This window comes from Lathyrus oleraceus, unplaced genomic scaffold (genome assembly GCF_024323335.1).
Source record: "Lathyrus oleraceus cultivar Zhongwan6 unplaced genomic scaffold, CAAS_Psat_ZW6_1.0 chrUn0590, whole genome shotgun sequence".
Taxonomy (NCBI): domain Eukaryota; kingdom Viridiplantae; phylum Streptophyta; class Magnoliopsida; order Fabales; family Fabaceae; genus Lathyrus; species Lathyrus oleraceus.
The window spans coordinates 4,947-23,038 of NW_026112981.1; the positions used below are offsets into that span (position 1 = coordinate 4,947).

Genomic DNA, 18,092 nt, shown 5'->3' on the forward strand with positions numbered 1-18,092 from the left:
CGAATATTAGGCTCAAGCTGTAAGAACTTGCAAGCCATAAATATTCGTCTTCCCTCCAAAACATTCGTAATTATTCGAATCATTTTCTTAGCAATATTGGAAAGAAACAGACTGCCTGGGTGGAATGTCCAGACGTAGTCCCGAGTATTAGACCCAATCTGTAAGAGCTTGTAGGTCACAAGTACTCGTCTTTCAAACTTCAAAATACCTAATTCCTACCTTAATATTTTTTTTAATAAAGATGGAAATGGAACATGGTGTATATCGTGCACTCCTGAGGCTAGGATTCGAGATGTATATCTCGCTCATCCAAGTTCTCGCCATCACTCAAAATACACCAAACCAATCAATTTCTTTTTCTCGCCGCCGTGCGATTGACTCTTAAACCTTTTCACAAACGAAAGGTGCTTTGTTTCAAAACAATGCAAGGCAATGTTTTTCCACCTGTTTTGGGTAGTCCAACAATGTTTTCGTCGATTTGACACAAAGTAGCTTTCGCTAAAATCGACCAACAAACAAACATTTTTCTACCCAGAACTACGCAAGCCTTGATTTCTCTTTTGAGATACGTAGGAGCAGGATTTGTAAATCTTGTCAGGCCCACTAATAAAAAAACTTAGGTTTAGTCCTTCGTTGAAAATCCAAAAACATTCTCTTCTCATCCTTTCTTTCTTTCCCACCTAATAATTTGAAAAGCCTAATATTTTAACTAACACTAACGCACACAACTGACCTAATGGTTCCCGTTGAGTACAACGGACGTGAGGGGTGCTAATACCTTCCCCTCGCGTAATCGACTCCCGAACCCTGATATTGGTTGCGATGACCATATCTTATCCTTTCTTTTGTCTTGGGTTTTATCGATATTTCCCCTTTCCTTTTTAGGAATAAATAAAGTTCGGTGGCGACTCTGTTCAGTCCATCATTGCGAGCGTGCGATCGCGCTTCGCTTTGAAGTCGTATCCCCATTTTTCGAGTTGCGACAATATCATTTTATGTTCCTTTCAAAATTCAATAGAAAATGAAAATTATTTTCAATATTATCAAATTCATTTTATTGACCACTTTATTTATTTAAATCTATCTTTCTTACTTTAAGATTCCATTAATAAATTTATGTAAAGTTAATAGTCAAATGAGATATTAAAAAACTAATACAGTTTTTAGGCCTATATAATAGAAGTTATGTTAGTCTTACTCGTTACAAAGAAACAAAATATAAATTGAAATCTTACAAAATGGCATGTCACACCAATCAATCTTGTTTTGATGGTTAGTTCGGGTAAGAATGAAATTTTATTTTTATTTTTGAGTTTCAATTTTAAAGTAGAATTTACTAACACCAAATGTTTTTTATTGAAACATATATTGCATCTTTATATTCAAAAGAAAGTAAAAAAGACTCGTCTAAAAAATTATGTGATTGTTTAACCCTTCTAAGAAGTTGATTTCTTTTTAAACAAGATATGTAGATCAATAACAATTCAATTATGGTTTAATCAATTCTCAATTCGAAAGAACATTAGATTGAGATTTTTAATGTAAAAATTATGAAGCAATGTCAGACACAAACTAATTTTAAATTTTGGTTGATTCAGGATTGGTTACCAGTATTTTGGTCCCTCCCGGAGGAGTTTGTATAGGGCCTTGTGTTGCAACGTGCGACCAGGATTGCCGTGGCAAGGGATTTGGAAAAGGGGGACAATGTTATACTCATCTTGAGAAGACAACATGTTGTTTTCACCAAAGAATTTTATTGTATGAGTTCAATAAAAATAATAAAACGGGCACTTCAGTTTAGCTCTGGAACTTACTTTTTGTGAGAAATTTGTGTAAATCTTGAAAATACTATAAACACTATTGTGAATAAATGAAATTTAAAATGGAATATATATTATTTGCATTGTCATTTTTTATAAAATATTACTTAAATATTTTAATTATTTATGTTTTCATGTTGAATAAAATGGATGTTTTAAATTTATCAAAAATATGGTTCCCTTGAAATCACAAAAAATATATTATACATGGATAGTTAGTGAGGGTGGATTTAAAGACACAAGATAAAGAATTTATTTGAGTTATGCAAATATTCTAATTTTAAATTCTTAATAATAGGTAATCAAGTGTTTGGTTAAAATTATGATTGATACAGTATATCTGAAATTGTGTTTCGAAGAAAATCCTTATTCATATCCTACTACTGGTGTTTATTTTAAAAAAACTCTTAGTTTGATGATTAGGTAGATCTTAAAATCAAAGTTCTAACAATCCAATGGGTCACCAAACCGTGAGGGTATTGAGCCACTCGTTCCTTAGTCGAACCACCGGGTCACAGGTCGAACCGCATGACTAAACCGAATAAAATTGGAAAAGTCATTTTAATTACTGTCTTTATCAAAAAATATAAAGTTATTAAACCGGTCGAACATGTGACTCGGTCTCTAAAAAAATCATGACACCTACAAAACATCAAATTATAACAATTTCACAAGTTCATTATTTAAATTCAAATGCTAAATATAATCATCACACACAACAAAATAGTACAAAATACAAATACAAATAAATTTTGAACAAAGTCTAATTGGAACATAATCTGGATAAAAAAATAACTGCAATTTCTTATAAATTTAATTCTAGTGTTGGAAAACTGTTTCAAATAATTTTTAAAAAAAATCTAGTTGGATATATATATATATATATATATATATATATATATATATATATATATATATATATATATATATATATATATATATATATATATATATATATATATAATTATTGCAATCTCATTTTGGCTAAAGAAAAAAAGATAGCATTTAACCCGCTGACTTACTGATTTTGGTCAGTTCTAGTCAGTTTCAACTGTTTTAATAACTTGCTTGATCCAACAATAAGATCAAATTGGTGATCCTTTCAATTTTCTGTTTGACCGGTCAAGCTAGTTCGATCCTTAAAGAACTATTTCAAATACAAATGAATTATGTCTCTGATGATTTAGTTTATTTGGGAGACCCTAGTAATGAAACAAGAATTGAATTATATGTTTAGAAACAAAAGTATTAGAAAAAGTATAAATAATGTAAGAGAATCTTCAACAAAGATTGATTTACAAGATAAAGACTCAAACCTTTTAAACACTTGCATACGATGAGAAAATAAATAGTCGTTTTATGATAATTACATGTACAAGCACTTTACGTTTCTTCACAAGCATGTGAGACTTGTAAATAAAATGATAAAATCATGACCAACTAATTAATTTAGTGTTGAAATGTTTTGTTGTTAAATTCTTAAGAAAATATTTCTACTCGAGTCACCATAAAATTCAAAATAATAAAACATTGCAAAATTCATGACCAATATGTTACAATTAAAGATAATAATAATATATTTTATAATTTATAGAAACTGTTCAAGTGTTAACAAAATAGTTGTGTTCGGACATTCGTGTAAAGTTTATTCAGTTAATTTTTAAACCAACTCGTAATTTGACGATGACTAAAATAACTCCTACGTAATTTGACACCATTTTTTTGTCATTCGGTAAAAATTGAGTAGTATTTTTTATAATAAATTTATTAATTTTAATATTATAATAATCTATTCAATTAAACTACATGTTTATAATCATATATTACACATAATTTTAAGTATTTATAAATCTATTTATTATATTTGAATAATTAAAATTGACTATAGGTATTAAGTCATTGATGAATAATATCATTTTATATTCCTTTCAAAATTCAATAGAAAATGAAGATTATATTTCAATATTATCAAATTCATTTTATTGAACACTTTATTTATTTAAATCTAACCTATCTTTCTTAATTTAAGATTCAATTAATAAATTTATGTAAAGTTAATAGTCAAATGAGATATTAAAAAACTAATACAGTTTTTAGGCCTATATAATAGAAGTTATGTTAGTCTTACTCGTTACAAAGAAATAAAATATAAATCTATTTATTATATTTTAATCATTAAAATTGACTATAGGTATGAAGTCATTGATGAATAATATCATTTTATGTTCCTTTCAAAATTCAATAGAAAATGAAAATTATTTTCAATATTATCATATTCATTTTATTGACCATTTTATTTATTTAAATCTATCTTTCTTACTTTAAGATTCCATTAATAAATTTATGTAAAGTTAATAGTCAAATGAGATATTAAAAAACTAATACAGTTTTTAGGCCTATATAATAGAAGTTATGTTAGTCTTACTCGTTACAAAGAAACAAAATATAAATTGGAATCTTACAAAATGGCATGTCACACCAATCAATCTTGTTTTTTGAGTGTTTTATGCCTTGTTTTGATGGTTAGTTCGGGTAAGAATGAAATTTTATTTTTATTTTTGAGTTTCAATTTTAAAGTAGAATTTACTAACACCAAATGTTTTTTATTGAAACATATATTGCATCTTTATATTCAAAAGAAAGTAAAAAAGACTCGTCTAAAAAATTATGTGATTGTTTAACCCTTCTAAGAAGTTGATTTCTTTTTAAACAAGATATGTAGATCAATAACAATTCAATTATGGTTTAATCAATTCTCAATTCGAAAGAACATTAGATTGAGATTTATAATGTAAAAATTATGAAGCAATGTCAGACACAAACTAATTTTAAATTTTGGTTGATTCAGGATTGGTTACCAGTATTTTGGTCCCTCCCGGAGGAGTTTGTATAGGGCCTTGTGTTGCAACGTGTGACCAGGATTGCTTTCGCAAGGGATTTGGAAAAGGGGGACATTGTTTTACTCATCTTGAGAAGGCAACATGTTGTTGTTTTCACCAATGAATTTTATTGTATGAGTTCAATAAAAATAATAAAACGTGCACTTCAGTTTAGCTCTGGAACTTACTTTTTGTAAGAAATTTGTGTAAATCTTTAAAATACTATAAACACTATTATGAATAAATGAAATTTAAAATGGAATATATATTATTTGCATTGTCTTTTTTTATAAAATATTACTTAAATATTTTAATTATTTATGTTTTCATGTTGAATAAAATGGATGTTTTAAATTTATCAAAAATATGGTTCCCTTGAAATCACAAAAAATATATTATACATGGATAGTTAGTGAGGGTGGATTTAAAGACACAAGATAAAGAATTTATTTGAGTTATGCAAATATTCTAATTTTAAAATCTTAATATTAGGTAATCAAGTGTTTGGTTAAAATTATGATTGATACAGTATATCTAAAATTGTGTTTCGAAGAAAATCCTTATTCATATCCTACTACTGGTGTTTATTTTAAAAAAAACTCTTAGTTTGATGATTAGGTAGATCTTAAAATCAAAGTTTTAACAATCCAAAGGGTCACCAAACCGTGAGGGTATTGAGCCACTCGTTCGTTAGTCGAACCACCGGGTCACAGGTCGAACCGCGTGACTAAACCGAATAAAATTGGAAAAGTCATTTTAATAATACTGTCTTTATCAAAAAATATAAAGTTATTAAACCGGTCGAACATGTGACTAGGTCTCTAAAAAAATCATGACACCTGCAAAACATCAAATTATAACAATTTCACAAGTTCATTATTTAAATTCAAATGCTAAATATAATCATCACACACAACAAAATAGTACAAAATACAAATACGAATAAATTTTGAACAAAGTCTAATTGGAACATAATCTGGATAAAAAAATAACTGCAATTTCTTATAAATTTAATTCTAGTGTTGGAAAATTGTTTCAAATAATTTTAAAAAAAAATCTAGTTGGATATATATATATATATATATATATATATAAATATATATATATATATATATATATATATATATATATATATATATAATTATTGCAATCTCATTTTGGCTAAAGAAAAAAAGATAGCATTTAACCCGCTGATTTACTGATTTTGGTCAGTTCTAGTCAGTTTCAACTGTTTTAATAGTTTGCTTGATCCAACAATAAGACCAAATTGGTGATCCTTTCAATTTTCTGTTTGACCGGTCAAGCTAGTTCGATCCTTAAAGCACTATTTCAAATACAAATGAATTATGTCTCTGATGATTTAGTTTATTTGGGAGACCCTAGTAATGAAACAAGAATTGAATTATATGTTTAGAAATAAAAGTATTAGAAAAAGTATAAATAATGTAAGAGAATCTTCAACAAAGATTGATTTACAAGATAAAGACTCAAACCTTTTAAACACTTGCATACGATGAGAAAATAAATAGTCGTTTTATGATAATTACATGTACAAGCACTTTACATTTCTTCACTAGCATGTGAGACTTGTAAATAAAATGATAAAATCATGACCAACTAATTAATTTAGTGTTGAAATGTTTTGTTGTTAAATTCTTAAGAAAATCTTTGTACTCGAGTCACCATAAAAATCAAAATAATAAAACATTGCAAAATTCATGACCAATATGTTACAATTAAAGATAATAATAATATATTTTATAATTTATAGAAACTGTTCAAGTGTTAACAAAATAGTTGTGTTCGTACATTCGTGTAAAGTTTATTCAGTTAATTTTTAAACCAACTCGTAATTTGACGAGGACTAAAATAACTCCTACGTAATTTGACACCATTTTTTTGTCATTCGGTTAAAATTGAGTAGTATTTTTTATAATAAATTTATTAATTTTAATATTATAATAATCTATTCAATTAAATATAATCATATATTACACATAATTTTAAGTATTTATAAATCTATTTATTATATTTGAATAATTAAAATTGACTATAGGTATTAAGTCATTGATGAATAATATCATTTTATATTCCTTTCAAAATTCAATAGAAAATGAAGATTATATTTCAATATTATCAAATTCATTTTATTGAACACTTTATTTATTTAAATCTAACCTATCTTTCTTAATTTAAGATTCAATTAATAAATTTATGTAAAGTTAATAGTCAAATGAGATATTAAAAAACTAATACAGTTTTTAGGCCTATATAATAGAAGTTATGTTAGTCTTACTCGTTACAAAGAAATAAAATATAAATCTATTTATTATATTTTAATCATTAAAATTGACTATAGGTATGAAGTCATTGATGAATAATATCATTTTATGTTCCTTTCAAAATTCAATAGAAAATGAAAATTATTTTCAATATTATCAAATTCATTTTATTGACCACTTTATTTATTTAAATCTATCTTTCTTACTTTAAGATTCCATTAATAAATTTATGTAAAGTTAATAGTCAAATGAGATATTAAAAAACTAATACAGTTTTTAGGCCTATATAATAGAAGTTATGTTAGTCTTACTCGTTACAAAGAAACAAAATATAAATTGGAATCTTACAAAATGGCATGTCACACCAATCAATCTTGTTTTTTGAGTGTTTTATGCCTTGTTTTGATGGTTAGTTCGGGTAAGAATGAAATTTTATTTTTATTTTTGAGTTTCAATTTTAAAGTAGAATTTACTAACACCAAATGTTTTTTATTGAAACATATATTGCATCTTTATATTCAAAAGAAAGTAAAAAAGACTCGTCTAAAAAATTATGTGATTGTTTAACCCTTCTAAGAAGTTGATTTCTTTTTAAACAAGATATGTAGATCAATAACAATTCAATTATGGTTTAATCAATTCTCAATTCGAAAGAACATTAGATTGAGATTTATAATGTAAAAATTATGAAGCAATGTCAGACACAAACTAATTTTAAATTTTGGTTGATTCAGGATTGGTTACCAGTATTTTGGTCCCTCCCGGAGGAGTTTGTATAGGGCCTTGTGTTGCAACGTGTGACCAGGATTGCTTTCGCAAGGGATTTGGAAAAGGGGGACATGTTTTACTCATCTTGAGAAGACAACATGTTGTTGTTTTCACCAATGAATTTTATTGTATGAGTTCAATAAAAATAATAAAACGTGCACTTCAGTTTAGCTCTGGAACTTACTTTTTGTAAGAAATTTGTGTAAATCTTTAAAATACTATAAACACTATTATGAATAAATGAAATTTAAAATGGAATATATATTATTTGCATTGTCTTTTTTATAAAATATTACTTAAATATTTTAATTATTTATGTTTTCATGTTGAATAAAATGGATGTTTTAAATTTATCAAAAATATGGTTCCCTTGAAATCACAAAAAATATATTATACATGGATAGTTAGTGAGGGTGGATTTAAAGACACAAGATAAAGAATTTATTTGAGTTATGCAAATATTCTAATTTTAAATTCTTAATATTAGGTAATCAAGTGTTTGGTTAAAATTATGATTGATACAGTATATCTGAAATTGTGTTTCGAAGAAAATCCTTATTCATATCCTACTACTGGTGTTTATTTTAAAAAAAACTCTTAGTTTGATGATTAGGTAGATCTTAAAATCAAAGTTTTAACAATCCAAAGGGTCACAAACCGTGAGGGTATTGAGCCACTCGTTCGTTAGTCGAACCACCGGGTCACAGGTCGAACCGCATGACTAAACCGAATAAAATTGGAAAAGTCATTTTAATAATACTGTCTTTATCAAAAAATATAAAGTTATTAAACCGGTCGAACATGTGACTCGGTCTCTAAAAAAATCATGACACCTACAAAACATCAAATTATAACAATTTCACAAGTTCATTATTTAAATTCAAATGCTAAATATAATCATCACACACAACAAAATAGTACAAAATACAAATACAAATAAATTTTGAACAAAGTCTAATTGGAACATAATCTGGATAAAAAAATAACTGCAATTTCTTATAAATTTAATTCTAGTGTTGGAAAATTGTTTCAAATAATTTAAAAAAAAATCTAGTTGGATATATATATATATATATATATATATATATATATATATATATATATATATATATATATATATATATATATATATATATATATATATATATATATATATATATATATATATTATTATTGCAATCTCATTTTGGCTAAAGAAAAAAAGATAGCATTTAACCCGCTGATTTACTGATTTTGGTCAGTTCTAGTCAGTTTCAACTGTTTTAATAGCTTGCTTGATCCAACAATAAGACCAAATTGGTGATCCTTTCAATTTTCTGTTTGACCGGTCAAGCTAGTTCGATCCTTAAAGCACTATTTCAAATACAAATGAATTATGTCTCTGATGATTTAGTTTATTTGGGAGACCCTAGTAATGAAACAAGAATTGAATTATATGTTTAGAAACAAAAGTATTAGAAAAAGTATAAATAATGTAAGAGAATCTTCAACAAAGATTGATTTACAAGATAAAGACTCAAACCTTTTAAACACTTGCATACGATGAGAAAATAAATAGTCGTTTTATGATAATTACATGTACAAGCACTTTACATTTCTTCACTAGCATGTGAGACTTGTAAATAAAATGATAAAATCATGACCAACTAATTAATTTAGTGTTGAAATGTTTTGTTGTTAAATTCTTAAGAAAATCTTTGTACTCGAGTCACCATAAAAATCAAAATAATAAAACATTGCAAAATTCATGACCAATATGTTACAATTAAAGATAATAATAATATATTTTATAATTTATAGAAACTGTTCAAGTGTTAACAAAATAGTTGTGTTCGTACATTCGTGTAAAGTTTATTCAGTTAATTTTTAAACCAACTCGTAATTTGACGAGGACTAAAATAACTCCTACGTAATTTGACACCATTTTTTTGTCATTCGGTTAAAATTGAGTAGTATTTTTTATAATAAATTTATTAATTTTAATATTATAATAATCTATTCAATTAAATATAATCATATATTACACATAATTTTAAGTATTTATAAATCTATTTATTATATTTGAATAATTAAAATTGACTATAGGTATTAAGTCATTGATGAATAATATCATTTTATATTCCTTTCAAAATTCAATAGAAAATGAAGATTATATTTCAATATTATCAAATTCATTTTATTGAACACTTTATTTATTTAAATCTAACCTATCTTTCTTAATTTAAGATTCAATTAATAAATTTATGTAAAGTTAATAGTCAAATGAGATATTAAAAAACTAATACAGTTTTTAGGCCTATATAATAGAAGTTATGTTAGTCTTACTCGTTACAAAGAAATAAAATATAAATCTATTTATTATATTTTAATCATTAAAATTGACTATAGGTATGAAGTCATTGATGAATAATATCATTTTATGTTCCTTTCAAAATTCAATAGAAAATGAAAATTATTTTCAATATTATCAAATTCATTTTATTGACCACTTTATTTATTTAAATCTATCTTTCTTACTTTAAGATTCCATTAATAAATTTATGTAAAGTTAATAGTCAAATGAGATATTAAAAAACTAATACAGTTTTTAGGCCTATATAATAGAAGTTATGTTAGTCTTACTCGTTACAAAGAAACAAAATATAAATTGGAATCTTACAAAATGGCATGTCACACCAATCAATCTTGTTTTTTGAGTGTTTTATGCCTTGTTTTGATGGTTAGTTCGGGTAAGAATGAAATTTTATTTTTATTTTTGAGTTTCAATTTTAAAGTAGAATTTACTAACACCAAATGTTTTTTATTGAAACATATATTGCATCTTTATATTCAAAAGAAAGTAAAAAAGACTCGTCTAAAAAATTATGTGATTGTTTAACCCTTCTAAGAAGTTGATTTCTTTTTAAACAAGATATGTAGATCAATAACAATTCAATTATGGTTTAATCAATTCTCAATTCGAAAGAACATTAGATTGAGATTTATAATGTAAAAATTATGAAGCAATGTCAGACACAAACTAATTTTAAATTTTGGTTGATTCAGGATTGGTTACCAGTATTTTGGTCCCTCCCGGAGGAGTTTGTATAGGGCCTTGTGTTGCAACGTGTGACCAGGATTGCTTTCGCAAGGGATTTGGAAAAGGGGGACATTGTTTTACTCATCTTGAGAAGACAACATGTTGTTGTTTTCACCAATGAATTTTATTGTATGAGTTCAATAAAAATAATAAAACGTGCACTTCAGTTTAGCTCTGGAACTTACTTTTTGTAAGAAATTTGTGTAAATCTTTAAAATACTATAAACACTATTATGAATAAATGAAATTTAAAATGGAATATATATTATTTGCATTGTCTTTTTTTATAAAATATTACTTAAATATTTTAATTATTTATGTTTTCATGTTGAATAAAATGGATGTTTTAAATTTATCAAAAATATGGTTCCCTTGAAATCACAAAAAATATATTATACATGGATAGTTAGTGAGGGTGGATTTAAAGACACAAGATAAAGAATTTATTTGAGTTATGCAAATATTCTAATTTTAAATTCTTAATATTAGGTAATCAAGTGTTTGGTTAAAATTATGATTGATACAGTATATCTGAAATTGTGTTTCGAAGAAAATCCTTATTCATATCCTACTACTGGTGTTTATTTTAAAAAAAACTCTTAGTTTGATGATTAGGTAGATCTTAAAATCAAAGTTTTAACAATCCAAAGGGTCACCAAACCGTGAGGGTATTGAGCCACTCGTTCGTTAGTCGAACCACCGGGTCACAGGTCGAACCGCATGACTAAACCGAATAAAATTGGAAAAGTCATTTTAATAATACTGTCTTTATCAAAAAATATAAAGTTATTAAACCGGTCGAACATGTGACTCGGTCTCTAAAAAAATCATGACACCTACAAAACATCAAATTATAACAATTTCACAAGTTCATTATTTAAATTCAAATGCTAAATATAATCATCACACACAACAAAATAGTACAAAATACAAATACAAATAAATTTTGAACAAAGTCTAATTGGAACATAATCTGGATAAAAAAATAACTGCAATTTCTTATAAATTTAATTCTAGTGTTGGAAAATTGTTTCAAATAATTTTAAAAAAAAATCTAGTATATATATATATATATATATATATATATATATATATATATATATATATATATATATATATATATATATATATATAATTATTGCAATCTCATTTTGGCTAAAGAAAAAAAGATAGCATTTAACCCGCTGATTTACTGATTTTGGTCAGTTCTAGTCAGTTTCAACTGTTTTAATAGCTTGCTTGATCCAACAATAAGACCAAATTGGTGATCCTTTCAATTTTCTGTTTGACCGGTCAAGCTAGTTCGATCCTTAAAGCACTATTTCAAATACAAATGAATTATGTCTCTGATGATTTAGTTTATTTGGGAGACCCTAGTAATGAAACAAGAATTGAATTATATGTTTAGAAACAAAAGTATTAGAAAAAGTATAAATAATGTAAGAGAATCTTCAACAAAGATTGATTTACAAGATAAAGACTCAAACCTTTTAAACACTTGCATACGATGAGAAAATAAATAGTCGTTTTATGATAATTACATGTACAAGCACTTTACATTTCTTCACTAGCATGTGAGACTTGTAAATAAAATGATAAAATCATGACCAACTAATTAATTTAGTGTTGAAATGTTTTGTTGTTAAATTCTTAAGAAAATCTTTGTACTCGAGTCACCATAAAAATCAAAATAATAAAACATTGCAAAATTCATGACCAATATGTTACAATTAAAGATAATAATAATATATTTTATAATTTATAGAAACTGTTCAAGTGTTAACAAAATAGTTGTGTTCGTACATTCGTGTAAAGTTTATTCAGTTAATTTTTAAACCAACTCGTAATTTGACGAGGACTAAAATAACTCCTACGTAATTTGACACCATTTTTTTGTCATTCGGTTAAAATTGAGTAGTATTTTTTATAATAAATTTATTAATTTTAATATTATAATAATCTATTCAATTAAATATAATCATATATTACACATAATTTTAAGTATTTATAAATCTATTTATTATATTTGAATAATTAAAATTGACTATAGGTATTAAGTCATTGATGAATAATATCATTTTATATTCCTTTCAAAATTCAATAGAAAATGAAGATTATATTTCAATATTATCAAATTCATTTTATTGAACACTTTATTTATTTAAATCTAACCTATCTTTCTTAATTTAAGATTCAATTAATAAATTTATGTAAAGTTAATAGTCAAATGAGATATTAAAAAACTAATACAGTTTTTAGGCCTATATAATAGAAGTTATGTTAGTCTTACTCGTTACAAAGAAATAAAATATAAATCTATTTATTATATTTTAATCATTAAAATTGACTATAGGTATGAAGTCATTGATGAATAATATCATTTTATGTTCCTTTCAAAATTCAATAGAAAATGAAAATTATTTTCAATATTATCAAATTCATTTTATTGACCACTTTATTTATTTAAATCTATCTTTCTTACTTTAAGATTCCATTAATAAATTTATGTAAAGTTAATAGTCAAATGAGATATTAAAAAACTAATACAGTTTTTAGGCCTATATAATAGAAGTTATGTTAGTCTTACTCGTTACAAAGAAACAAAATATAAATTGGAATCTTACAAAATGGCATGTCACACCAATCAATCTTGTTTTTTGAGTGTTTTATGCCTTGTTTTGATGGTTAGTTCGGGTAAGAATGAAATTTTATTTTTATTTTTGAGTTTCAATTTTAAAGTAGAATTTACTAACACCAAATGTTTTTTATTGAAACATATATTGCATCTTTATATTCAAAAGAAAGTAAAAAAGACTCGTCTAAAAAATTATGTGATTGTTTAACCCTTCTAAGAAGTTGATTTCTTTTTAAACAAGATATGTAGATCAATAACAATTCAATTATGGTTTAATCAATTCTCAATTCGAAAGAACATTAGATTGAGATTTTTAATGTAAAAATTATGAAGCAATGTCAGACACAAACTAATTTTAAATTTTGGTTGATTCAGGATTGGTTACCAGTATTTTGGTCCCTCCCGGAGGAGTTTGTATAGGGCCTTGTGTTGCAACGTGTGACCAGGATTGCTTTCGCAAGGGATTTGGAAAAGGGGGACAATGTTTTACTCATCTTGAGAAGACAACATGTTGTTGTTTTCACCAATGAATTTTATTGTATGAGTTCAATAAAAATAATAAAACGTGCACTTCAGTTTAGCTCTGGAACTTACTTTTTGTAAGAAATTTGTGTAAATCTTTAAAATACTATAAACACTATTATGAATAAATGAAATTTAAAATGGAATATATATTATTTGCATTGTCTTTTTTTATAAAATATTACTTAAATATTTTAATTATTTATGTTTTCATGTTGAATAAAATGGATGTTTTAAATTTATCAAAAATATGGTTCCCTTGAAATCACAAAAAATATATTATACATGGATAGTTAGTGAGGGTGGATTTAAAGACACAAGATAAAGAATTTATTTGAGTTATGCAAATATTCTAATTTTAAATTCTTAATAATAGGTAATCAAGTGTTTGGTTAAAATTATGATTGATACAGTATATCTGAAATTGTGTTTCGAAGAAAATCCTTATTCATATCCTACTACTGGTGTTTTTTTTAAAAAAAACTCTTAGTTTGATGATTAGGTAGATCTTAAAATCAAAGTTTTAACAATCGAAAGGGTCACCAAACCGTGAGGGTATTGAGCCACTCGTTCGTTAGTCGAACCACCGGGTCACAGGTCGAACCGCATGACTAAACCGAATAAAATTGGAAAAGTCATTTAATAATACTGTCTTTATCAAAAAATATAAAGTTATTAAACCGGTCGAACATGTGACTCGGTCTCTAAAAAAATCATGACACCTACAAAACATCAAATTATAACAATTTCACAAGTTCATTATTTAAATTCAAATGCTAAATATAATCATCACACACAACAAAATAGTACAAAATACAAATACAAATAAATTTTGAACAAAGTCTAATTGGAACATAATCTGGATAAAAAAATAACTGCAATTTCTTATAAATTTAATTCTAGTGTTGGAAAATTGTTTCAAATAATTTAAAAAAAAAATCTAGTTATATATATATATATATATATATATATATATATATATATATATATATATATATATATATATATATATATATATATATAATTATTGCAATCTCATTTTGGCTAAAGAAAAAAAGATAGCATTTAACCCGCTGATTTACTGATTTTGGTCAGTTCTAGTCAGTTTCAACTGTTTTAATAGCTTGCTTGATCCAACAATAAGACCAAATTGGTGATCCTTTCAATTTTCTGTTTGACCGGTCAAGCTAGTTCGATCCTTAAAGCACTATTTCAAATACAAATGAATTATGTCTCTGATGATTTAGTTTATTTGGGAGACCCTAGTAATGAAACAAGAATTGAATTATATGTTTAGAAACAAAAGTATTAGAAAAAGTATAAATAATGTAAGAGAATCTTCAACAAAGATTGATTTACAAGATAAAGACTCAAACCTTTTAAACACTTGCATACGATGAGAAAATAAATAGTCGTTTTATGATAATTACATGTACAAGCACTTTACATTTCTTCACTAGCATGTGAGACTTGTAAATAAAATGATAAAATCATGACCAACTAATTAATTTAGTGTTGAAATGTTTTGTTGTTAAATTCTTAAGAAAATCTTTGTACTCGAGTCAGCATAAAAATCAAAATAATAAAACATTGCAAAATTCATGACCAATATGTTACAATTAAAGATAATAATAATATATTTTATAATTTATAGAAACTGTTCAAGTGTTAACAAAATAGTTGTGTTCGGACATTCGCGTAAAGTTTATTCAGTTAATTTTTAAACCAACTCGTAATTTGACGATGACTAAAATAACTCCTACGTAATTTGACACCATTTTTTTGTCATTCGGTTAAAATTGAGTAGTATTTTTTATAATAAATTTATTAATTTTAATATTATAATAATCTATTCAATTAAACTACATGTTTATAATCATATATTACACATAATTTTAAGTATTTATAAATCTATTTATTATATTTGAATAATTAAAATTGACTATAGGTATTAAGTCATTGATGAATAATATCATTTTATATTCCTTTCAAAATTCAATAGAAAATGAAGATTATATTTCAATATTATCAAATTCATTTTATTGAACACTTTATTTATTTAAATCTAACCTATCTTTCTTAATTTAAGATTCAATTAATAAATTTATGTAAAGTTAATAGTCAAATGAGATATTAAAAAACTAATACAGTTTTTAGGCCTATATAATAGAAGTTATGTTAGTCTTACTCGTTACAAAGAAATAAAATATAAATCTATTTATTATATTTTAATCATTAAAATTGACTATAGGTATGAAGTCATTGATGAATAATATCATTTTATGTTCCTTTCAAAATTCAATAGAAAATGAAAATTATTTTCAATATTATCAAATTCATTTTATTGACCACTTTATTTATTTAAATCTATCTTTCTTACTTTAAGATTCCATTAATAAATTTATGTAAAGTTAATAGTCAAATGAGATATTAAAAAACTAATACAGTTTTTAGGCCTATATAATAGAAGTTATGTTAGTCTTACTCGTTACAAAGAAACAAAATATAAATTGAAATCTTACAAAATGGCATGTCACACCAATCAATCTTGTTTTTTGAGTGTTTTATGCCTTGTTTTGATGGTTAGTTCGGGTAAGAATGAAATTTTATTTTTATTTTTGAGTTTCAATTTTAAAGTAGAATTTACTAACACCAAATGTTTTTTATTGAAACATATATTGCATCTTTATATTCAAAAGAAAGTAAAAAAGACTCGTCTAAAAAATTATGTGATTGTTTAACCCTTCTAAGAAGTTGATTTCTTTTTAAACAAGATATGTAGATCAATAACAATTCAATTATGGTTTAATCAATTCTCAATTCGAAAGAACATTAGATTGAGATTTATAATGTAAAAATATGAAGCAATGTCAGACACAAACTAATTTTAAATTTTGGTTGATTCAGGATTGGTTACCAGTATTTTGGTCCCTCCCGGAGGAGTTTGTATAGGGCCTTGTGTTGCAACGTGTGACCAGGATTGCTTTCGCAAGGGATTTGGAAAAGGGGGACAATGTTTTACTCATCTTGAGAAGACAACATGTTGTTGTTTTCACCAATGAATTTTATTGTATGAGTTCAATAAAAATAATAAAACGTGCACTTCAGTTTAGCTCTGGAACTTACTTTTTGTAAGAAATTTGTGTAAATCTTTAAAATACTATAAACACTATTATGAATAAATGAAATTTAAAATGGAATATATATTATTTGCATTGTCTTTTTTTATAAAATATTACTTAAATATTTTAATTATTTATGTTTTCATGTTGAATAAAATGGATGTTTTAAATTTATCAAAAATATGGTTCCCTTGAAATCACAAAAAATATATTATACATGGATAGTTAGTGAGGGTGGATTTAAAGACACAAGATAAAGAATTTATTTGAGTTATGCAAATATTCTAATTTTAAATTCTTAATAATAGGTAATCAAGTGTTTGGTTAAAATTATGATTGATACAGTATATCTGAAATTGTGTTTCGAAGAAAATCCTTATTCATATCCTACTACTGGTGTTTATTTTAAAAAAAACTCTTAGTTTGATGATTAGGTAGATCTTAAAATCAAAGTTTTAACAATCGAAAGGGTCACCAAACCGTGAGGGTATTGAGCCACTCGTTCGTTAGTCGAACCACCGGGTCACAGGTCGAACCGCATGACTAAACCGAATAAAATTGGAAAAGTCATTTAATAATACTGTCTTTATCAAAAAATATAAAGTTATTAAACCGGTCGAACATGTGACTCGGTCTCTAAAAAAATCATGACACCTACAAAACATCAAATTATAACAATTTCACAAGTTCATTATTTAAATTCAAATGCTAAATATAATCATCACACACAACAAAATAGTACAAAATACAAATACAAATAAATTTTGAACAAAGTCTAATTGGAACATAATCTGGATAAAAAAATAACTGCAATTTCTTATAAATTTAATTCTAGTGTTGGAAAATTGTTTCAAATAATTAAAAAAAAAATCTAGTTGGATATATATATATATATATATATATATATATATATATATATATATATATATATATATATATATATATATATATATATATATATATATATATATATATATATATATAT

The 18,092-nt window shown here is 25.1% G+C and overlaps 3 long non-coding RNA genes across 9 annotated transcripts; all 3 read left to right on the top strand.

The window, feature by feature from the left end:
- The first annotated feature begins 1,030 nt into the window (after nucleotides 1-1,030).
- Nucleotides 1,031-1,809, top strand: LOC127114566 (uncharacterized). The gene is made up of 2 exons (XR_007800394.1): nucleotides 1,031-1,282; nucleotides 1,599-1,809. It is a non-coding gene; the product is annotated as an uncharacterized LOC127114566 (long non-coding RNA).
- A 2,367-nt stretch (nucleotides 1,810-4,176) lies between these two features.
- Nucleotides 4,177-10,999, top strand: LOC127114560 (uncharacterized). 6 transcript variants are annotated; one of them, XR_007800383.1, is made up of 2 exons: nucleotides 4,177-4,352; nucleotides 10,795-10,999. It is a non-coding gene; the product is annotated as an uncharacterized LOC127114560 (long non-coding RNA). The 6 variants fall into 6 exon arrangements; XR_007800386.1 differs by lacking the exon at nucleotides 10,795-10,999 and adding an exon at nucleotides 7,716-8,009; XR_007800384.1 differs by lacking the exon at nucleotides 10,795-10,999 and adding an exon at nucleotides 4,669-4,963.
- A 2,184-nt stretch (nucleotides 11,000-13,183) lies between these two features.
- LOC127114561 (uncharacterized) lies at nucleotides 13,184-17,187 on the top strand. 2 transcript variants are annotated; one of them, XR_007800388.1, is made up of 2 exons: nucleotides 13,184-13,522; nucleotides 16,893-17,187. It is a non-coding gene; the product is annotated as an uncharacterized LOC127114561 (long non-coding RNA). The 2 variants fall into 2 exon arrangements; XR_007800387.1 differs by lacking the exon at nucleotides 16,893-17,187 and adding an exon at nucleotides 13,839-14,133.
- The last annotated feature ends 905 nt before the right edge of the window (nucleotides 17,188-18,092 follow it).